Consider the following 9,888-nt stretch of genomic DNA (forward strand, 5'->3'; position numbering starts at 1 on the left):
CAGAAAAAAAAATACCATACAATTCAATGTATCAAAAATTCTAGAAACTGCAAATTGATCTATGGTGATAAAATGCAGATCAGTGGTTGCCTGAACATGAGTAGGCATATGTTAGAAGAGGCAGAATGAAGGACAGATGGATATGGTTAACATCTTGATAGCAGTAATGATTTCACAGTTCTACATTGCTACGGTCTGGCTCTGTGTCCCCACCCAGAACTCATGTTGAATTATAATTCCCAATGCTGGGGGAGAAACCTGGTGGGAGATGATTGGATCATGGTGGTTGATTTCCCCCTTGCTCTTCTCGTGATAGTGAGTGAGTTCTCATGCTATCTGGTTGTTTAAATGTGTATGGCACTTCCCCCTTTGCTCTCTCTCTCTCTCTCCCGTCCCACCATGTGAAGAAAGTACTTGCTTCCCGTTCACCTTCTACTATAATTGTAAGTTTTCTGAGGCCTCCCAACCATGCTTTCTGTACTGTCTATGGAATTGTGAGTCGATTTAACGCTTTTCTTCATAAATTACTCACTCTGAGGTAGTTCTTTGTCGCAGTGTGAGAATGGACTAATACAGAAAAATGGTACCAGAGAAGTGGAGCATTGCTATAAAGATACCTGAAAATGTGGAAGCAGCTTTGGAAACAGGTACTGGGCAGAGGTTGAAACAGTTTGGAGGGCTCAGAAGACAGGAATATGAGGGAAAGGTGTGAAACTTGCTACAGATTTGTTGAATGATTTTGACCAAAATGCTGAGAGAGACATGGACAATGAAGTCCAGGCTGAGGTGGTCTCAGATGGAAATGAAGAACTTCTTGGGAACTGGAGTAAAAGTCACTCTTTCTATGTTTTAGCAAAGAGCCTGGCAGCATTGTGCCCCTGCTCTAGAGATCTGTGAAAACTTGAACTTGAGAGAAGTGATTTAGAGTATATGACAGAGAAATTTCTAAGTAGCAAAGCATTCAAGACAGCATATGCTCATATGCATAAGCAAAGAGATTATCTGAAACCGAAACATATTTAACAGGGAAGCAGAGTGAAAAATTTGAAAAGTTTGCAGCCTGATCATGTGGTAGAAAAGAGATTCCATTTTCTGGAAAATTCAAGCCAGCTGCAGAAATTTGCATATGTAAAGAGGAGCTGAATGTTAATAGTCAAGATTATGAGGAAAATGCCTCCAAGCTGTTTCAGAGATATTTTAGGTAGCCCCTCCTATCACAGGCCTGGAGACCTAGGAGGAAATAATGGTTTCCTGCTGCTCCGTGAAATAAACACCTGTATGTTCAGGCAGAAGTCTGCTCCAGGGGCAGAACCCTCATGGAGAACCTCTACTAGGGCAATGTGTGGGGAAAATGTGGGGTTGGAGCCCTCACACAGAGTCCCCACTGGGTCATTGCTTAGTGGAGCTGTGAGAAGAGGGCCACTCTCCTTCAGACCTCAGAAAGGTAGATCCAATTACAGCATGCACTTTGCTCCTGTAAAAGCCTCAGTCACTCAGTGTGAATCAGTGAGACACAGAGACAGAACTGCCCAAGGTTGTGGGTGCCATCCCTTGCATCAGCATGTCCTATGTGTGAGACATGGAGTCAAACGAGATTATTTTGGAGCTTTAAGATTTAATGACTGCCCTGCCAGGTTTCTGACTTGCATGGGGCCTAGAACCCCCTTTGTTTTTGCCAATTTCTCACGTTTCAAATGGGAGCATTTACCCAATGCCTGTACCCCCATTGTATTAATATATTGAAAGTAACTATCTTGTTTTTTATTTTACAGGCTCATAGGGGGAAGGGACTTGCCTTGTCTCCGATGAGACTTTGAAGCTGTACTTTTGAGTTAATGTTAGAATGAATTAAGACGTTAAGGGACTGTTGAGAAGGCAAAATTGTATTTTAAAATGTGAGAAGGACTTGAGATATGGGAAGGGCCAGGAGTGAAATAATATGGTTTTGCTCTGTGTCCCCACCCAAATATGTTGAATTGTAATCCCTAATGTTGGGTGAGGAACCTGGTGGGAGGTGATTGAATCATGAGGGTGGATTTCTCTTGCTCTTCTCATGATAATGAGTGAGTTCTCATGAGATCTGATGGCTTACTAGTGTATTGCATTTTCCTCTTTGCTGTCTCTCTCTCTCCTGATCCATTTTGCACACAGTTTTCAAAATGTATTAGATTTTTTGAGTCAGGTTTACATGCACTCCTGTATTTAAGAAAACTCTCTGTTGATATCTCTGTCTTAAATTGCAACAGGTACATATTAATTTTATGAGAAATGACATTTTTATAATATTTTTTCCCAACAAGTAATATAATATGTCTGATATTTTAGGCCTCATTTATTTCCTTTTTTAAATTTTGGATTTCATTCAGAATCATACTTTTTAAATTTTACTTATAGAGTTTATATATATATACACATATGTATATATGTAGCTTGAATTTTAATGATATATTTTCATTTCCATTTATAACTATTAAACCCAAGTATAAGAAATAAAAGCTTCATCAAAATCAATACCAAATGATCTTAACATTTTGTAAAATATTTTATTTGGCTTTTATTATTTTCTAACAAATTAATTTTGTCCCTTCTGAATATTTATACATTAATTTTTGTTCCTTAAAAAATTGACTAGGATATTTTAAACAAAGCTTTATAATTATGGTGGTCCTGCTTTATTTGTCTTAGTAGTAAATAATTCCATTGGCATCAGGTGGTAGTAAATTAGAATATAATAGATAATACAAGTTATTTCTTTTTGAATTTTTCCAAATTTCAATAACTTTTCTGGTACAAGTGAGTTTTGCTTACATAGGTGAATTACATAGTGGTGAAATATGAGATTTTAGTGCACCTGTTGCTTGAGTAGTTGAATGTGGTGTCAAATATGTAGCATTTTATCCCAAAGTCCCCTACTACCCTCCCCCTTCTGAGTCTCCAAAGTCCATCATACCACTCTGTATGCCTTTGCGTACCCATAGCTTAGTTTCCACTTATAAGTGAGAACATACAGTCTTTTTGGTTTTCCATTGCTGAATTACTTTGTTTAGAATAATAGCCTCCAGCTCTATCCAAATCGCTGCAAAATACATTATTTCTTTTTGTGGCTGAATAGTATTCCATGACATACACACATATATATGTGTGTATATATGTGTGTATGTGTATATATATGTGTGTATATGTATATATATGTGTGTATGTGTATATATATGTGTGTATATGTATATATATGTGTGTGTGTATATACGTATATGTATATCTTGGAATACTATTTATATATCATATATCTGAGATATATATGTCATATATATGACATATATCATATATCATATATCTCATATATATCATATATATATCATATTATTTATCCATTCATTGACTGGTGGGCACTCATGTTGGGAAACATCACACCCTGGGGCCTGTTATGGGGTTGGGGGAGGGGGGAGGGATAGCATTAGGAGACATACCTAATGTAAATGAGGAATTAATGGGTGCAGCACACCAACATGGCACATGTATGCATATGTAACAAACCTGCACGTTGTGCACATGTACCCTAAAACTTAAAGTATAATAAAAAAATTTAAAAAAGAAGAGGAAGAGAGACCTGAGCAAGCACACTCAGCCCCCTTGCCATGTAATGCCCTTTGCCAACGGGGGACTCTGCACAGAGTCCTCACCAGCAAGAAGGCCCTCATCAGTTGGTGTCCCTCAACCTTGGACTTCTCAGCCTCCATAACTGTAAGAAATAAATTCTTTTTATTTATAAATTGCCCAGTTTCAGCTATTCTGTTACAAGCTACAGTAAGTGAACTAAAACACTATCCTTTTAACCTGAGCTTTAAAAAACGTTAACTCTTGCTGCACTTCTCCTAACTTTGTACATGACTAACTTCTTTGTAGTACCCCATAGCTTCTCTCCAGACTTGGCTTCTTCCAAGACTGCTGACCCCAGGATTTAAAAGCCTATCTTCACCTGTAATCCCCACATTCTGGGAGGCTGAGGCAGTCCAATCACCTGAGATCAGGAGTTCAAGACCAGCCTGGCCAACATGGTGAAACCCCGTCTCTTCTAATAATACAAAAAATTAGCCCAGCATCGTGGTGCATGCTTATAATCTCAGCTACTTGGGAGGCTGAGGCACAAGAATCACTTGACCCTGGGAGGTGGAGATTGCAGTGAACTGAGAACACGCCACTGCATTCCAAACTAGGTGACAGAGTGAGACTCCGCCTCAAAAAACAAAAAAAGAAAATGATGGTCATTTCTCTAGGCCCTGTCTGGGACAAACCTTTCTTACGTTTCTGAGAAATTGGTTCTAATGTTAGGTTGTACTTATTTCATTTGTGGAGATGACACAGTGGGCAACTGAAAGAAACACAGAATGCTGAACCCAGGCTTAGTCCAATATATTCCCCAAATACCCTTATTGACTTTATCTATTTAAAAATTTAAACATGAAGTAAAACAAAGGAGAAAAACAGACTCATTGTATTTATAGAAAACACACGTCAGAAATTAATACTTTTGGAGAAAACTTGTTAAAAATATCAAACTTAAGTTTAAATATAAACATATGCTAAGACATCTAATAATAGAAATGTTTATTTTAAAAATATACATTTTAAAAATACACGGCTGTGGTTTTTTACCCATTTGGGTATGTATTTCAATATTATAGGGGTGTGTTGTGTGTGTGTGTGTGGGCGCACACATTCAATTGTGTATTTGTTTGCATTCATATAACTAATGTGTTTATTAAAAAAATCTCCACTTTAAAGGAATAGCATCACAATATATTCCAATACTTCAGAAATTTTTAATTTTAGGGAAAATTGAGTATCAACCAAAAAAGATAGTTATAGGCATACCTGAGACACATTGTTCCACATGGTTCCAGACCAGCACAATAAAGCAAATATTCAAATAAAGTAAATATTCAAATATTCAATAAAGACGTTCATCTAATTTCTTTTTTTTTTTTTTGGTTTCCAAGTGCATATCAAAGTTATGTTTATGCTATGCAGTTTGCTAAGTGTTTAACAGCATTCAGTATGCATACAACATTATGAATTAAGTTCACCATCTTATATGGGCATGGTTCATAGTGCCCCAACACAACTACAAATGAACAGCGAAAATATCTTAATTTAAAAATATGGTGTTGCTAAAAAATGCTAATGGTTATCTGAGTCTTCAGCCAAATCATATCCTGTTTGCTAGTAGAGAGCACTGCCTCAAAATTGATGGTTGCTTCCTGATCAGTGTGGGGGTTTCTGAAGGTGGGATTTGCTGCGACAATTTCTCAAAATAAGACAGCAACGAAGTATGATGCATCAATTGACTCTTCCTTTCATTAAAGATTTCTCTGTAGCACGCAATGCTGTTTGATAGCATTTTACCTACAGTAGAACTTCTTTCACTATTGCAGTCTATTTTTTCAAATTCTGCCACTCCTTTATCAACTACATTTATGTATTAATAATACAAATACTTTGTTGTCATTTCAACAATGTTCACAAAATCCTCACTAGGGTTAGATTCTATCTCAAGAAACCACCTTTTTGCTCATTTATAAGAAGCAACTCAGGGCAAATATCATTTGACCCAGCCACCCCATTACTGGGTATATACCCAAAGGACTATAAATCATGCTGCTACAAAGACACATGCACACATATGTTTATTGTGGCACTATTCACAATAGCAAAGACTTGGAACCAACCCAAATGTCCAACAACGATAGACTGGATTAAGAAAATGTGGCACATATACACCATGGAATACTATGCTGCCATAAAAAATGATGAGTTCATGTCCTTTGTAGGGACATGGATGAAACTGGAAACCATCATTCTCAGTAAACTATCACAAGGACAAAAAACCAAACACTGCATGTTCTCACTCGTAGGTGGAAATTGAACAATGAGAACTTGTGGACACAGGAAGGGGAACATCACACTCCAGGGACTGTTGTGGGGTGGGGGGAGGGGGGAGGGACAGCATTAGGAGACATACCTAATGCTAAAGGACAAGTTAATGGGTGCAGCAAACCAACACGACACATGGATACATATGTAACAAACCTGCACATTGTACACATGTACCCTAAAACCTAAAGTATAATAATAAAAAAAAAGAAGCAACTCATTTGTTCAAGGTTTATCATTAGTTTGCAGCACTCCAGTTTCTTCTTTAGGCTCCACTTCTAATTCCGGCTCTCTTGATCTGCAGTTACTCCCTCCAATGATGTCTTCAATGCCCTCAAAATAATCCATGACAATTGGCATCAACTTCTTTCAAACTTCAGTTAATATTGATATTTTGACGTTCTTCCATGAATCATAAATGTTCCTAATGACATCTAGAATGGTGAATCTTTTCCAGAAGATTTCAATTTACTTTGCACAAGTCCATCAGAGGAATCATTGCCTATGACAGCTACAGCCTTATGAAATGTATTTCTTAAATAATAAGAGTTGAAAGTAAAATTACTCCTTCATCCATGGGATGAAGAATAGATGCTTTGTTAACAGGTATAAACACATTAATCACCTTACACTGTTTCGTAAGAATTATTGGGTGACCTGGTGCTTTGACAATGAGCAGTAATGTTTTGAAAGGTATCTTTTCTTCTGAGCAGTAGTTCTCAACAGTGGGTTTAAAATATTCAGTGAACCATGCTGTAAACCAATATACTGTCATCAAGGCTTTGTTGTGTCTCATTTCTAGAGCACAGGCAGAGTAGTTTCCTAAGGGCTCTAGGATTTTCATAATGATAAATGAGAACTGGCTTCCATTAAAGTCACTAAGTACATTAGCTCCTAACAAGAGAGTCAGCCTGTTTTTTGAAGCTTTGAAACCAGGCATTGACTTCACCTTTCCAGTTACAAAAGTTATGGAAGGTAGGTTTTTCCAGTATAAGGCTGTTTTTTCTACATTGCAAATCTGTTATTTATTGTAGCCACCATCATAAGTTATCTCAGCTAGATCTTCTGCATAACTTGCTGAAGCTTCTGCATTAAGGCTTGCTGAAGCTTCTGCATTAAGGCTTGCTGCTTCACCTTGCACTTTTATGTTATGGATACATCTTCTCCCCTTAAACCTCATGAAACAACCTTTGCTAGCTTCCGGTGTTCCTTCTACAGCTTAGTCACCTCTCTCAATCTTCATGGAATTGAAGAGCATTAGGGCTTTGCTCTGGATTAGGCTTTGGCTTAAGGGAATGTTGTGGCTTGTTTGATCTTTTACCTAGACCACTCAAACTTTCTGCATATCATCAATAAGGCTATTTCATTCTTTTACCATTCCTTTGTTCATTGAAATAGCAACTTTAGTTTTCTTCAAGAACTTTTCCTTTGCAGTCACAGCTTGGTTAACATTTTTGGAGACGAGGCATCATTTTCAGCATACCTTGGCTTTCAACATACCTTCCTCACAACACTTAATCATTTTTAGCTTTTTATTTACATTGAGAGACTTACTGGAAAACATTGAGGCCATTGTAGGACTAATTGGCCTGACTGAAATATTGTCATGTTTTAGGGAATAGGGCAGCCCAGAAAGAGGGAGAGTGATGTGAAACTGGTTGATTGGTAGAGGATTCAGTATGCATACAACATTATTAATTAAGTTCACCATCTTATATGGGCATGGCTCATACTGCCCCAACACAATTACAAACGACAGCAACATCTGTGATCAGTCACAGATCACCATAACAAATATAAAACTAATGAAAATATTTGAAATGTTGTCAGAATTGCCAAAATGTGACAGAGAGACACAAAGTGAGCACATGCTATTGAAAAAAAAAATAGTTCATATGGTCTTGCTCCATGCAGGGTTGCCACAAAATTTTAATTTCTTTTTTTAAAAAATGCAGTGATTTCAAAGTACTATAAAGCAAAGTACAATAAAACAACGTATGCTCATATATCAGTAAAGATGGGTTCTATTTGTCTGTGATAATTATTAACTCCAAATCTTAGGGTTTTAAAACAGTAAAGGGTGTTTACTTTGGTGGTATATACAAAAATGTGAATGATATAGAGAATATTAGCAGGGCCGTTGAAGAAGGATGACACAGATTTGTGAAACGTTCCATATATTTTTGAAATATCACACTGTACCACAGAGTAAGTACAATTATTATGTCAATTAAAAAATAATAAAAGCAAAAAGAAAAAGATGAATTTCATCATTTACAAAAAATATTTATTTTTAAGTTTTCTGGCTCTCACTGCTGCACAGTTCAACTAATTATATGTTTTATGATGTCCTCTTTTGGATAATCAGACTCTTGAAAGAACTCCTTCTAGAAACGTGGTCAATAATCATAGAGAGAGGGGAGGAAGACCGTGGCCACCAGTGCACTGACACTTGAAGGTCCTACTGGAAGTAACTGATGGACCTTCCAATTGCATTTTACTAGACAAAATAAACAACTTAGCCAAACCTTACATCTAGGGAGTAGTTAGGAGGTACAATCTTACCTCATGCCTAGAAATAAAGAAAAATATAATTTTTGCACATAATAATTCTTACCATCATCCACCCGTCAACTCATCAAACACCATTTGGTTCATTCTCTTTTCCCCATTCAAAATACACTCATCTCCAAAGAAGAAAAAGGAAAACAAAAGGAAAAAGTTTCTTATAGTTAGAGCATTAAGCTCAATGTCATGGGCTTTTGTATAATATGTGGCAGTATTGATTTAAGAAAATCTCTGCATTAAGCTCAGATGTGGCTTGTTTTGATACAGATTTCTGTGAGTTAAAATGACAAGTTATGTTGTACACACACACACACCCCACAGTGCACACCCATGAGAGGAACAGAAACACAATAACAACCACAGAAACTGCCATTTGCATGTCAGAGGAAGAGACATCAAAATACCTAAAAAAGAAATTAAGAAAATAATCCCATTTACTTTAATGAAAAACAAAAGAATATGTACAGATTCCTCTAGACCTACAAAAGTTTACATCTTGATAAAACCATCATATAAGTCAAGAACATTATAAGTTGAGTCCTTCTAAGTCAGGATTGTCTGTATTTAGGAATAAACTTAACAAAGGAGGTGAATGATGTGTATACTGAACACTATAAAACATTGATAAAAAAATTAAAGGAGACACAAATGTAAACATATCACATACTTCTGGATTGAAAGAATTAATGTTATTAAAATGTCTGTACTACAGATTTTACAGATTCAATGCAATTCCTATCAAAATTCTAATAGCATTTTTCACAGAAACAGAAAACAACCCTAAAACTTATATGCAACCAGAAAAGATCACAAATAGTCAAAGAAACTTAAGCAACAAGAACAAAGCTGAAGGCATACATTACCTGATTTCAAATAATGTCACAAAGCTACAGTAATCAAAACAGTGTGGTACTGGCATAAGAAAAGATGCATGGAGCAACAGAACACAATAAAGATCACAGGAAAAAACCCATATATATATATATATATATATATATATATATATATATATATATCCATTCAAGTAATATTCAACAAAAGTGCCAAGAATACACAATGGTGAAAGAACAGTGGCTTTGTTAAATGCCATTTGGATAACTGGATGTTCAGATACCAAGTAATGAAATCGGGCCCTTATATTATATCATACACAAAAATCAATGCATAGTGGATTAGAGTTCAATGTAAAACCTGAAACTGTAAAAATCCAAAGAAAACATAGGTAAAAAGTTATTTGAAATTTTTTTTTTTTTATATAACACCAAAAGCACAGGCAACTAAAGCAAAAATATGTGTGATTACATCAAACCAAAAAGTTTCCACACAGTAATGGAGACAACAATCAGTAAAACGGAAAGGAAATCTATGGAATGGGAGAAAATATTTGCA

General features: G+C 36.2%; 1 non-coding gene across 1 annotated transcript; it reads left to right on the forward strand.

Annotated features, from left to right (window-relative positions):
• The first annotated feature begins 8,014 nt into the window (after nucleotides 1-8,014).
• Nucleotides 8,015-8,116, forward strand: LOC129459052 (U6 spliceosomal RNA). The gene has a single exon (XR_008649866.1). It is a non-coding gene; the product is annotated as a U6 spliceosomal RNA (small nuclear RNA).
• The last annotated feature ends 1,772 nt before the right edge of the window (nucleotides 8,117-9,888 follow it).

This window comes from Symphalangus syndactylus, chromosome 19, assembly GCF_028878055.3.
Source record: "Symphalangus syndactylus isolate Jambi chromosome 19, NHGRI_mSymSyn1-v2.1_pri, whole genome shotgun sequence".
In the NCBI taxonomy this organism is placed as follows: Eukaryota; Metazoa; Chordata; class Mammalia; order Primates; family Hylobatidae; genus Symphalangus; species Symphalangus syndactylus.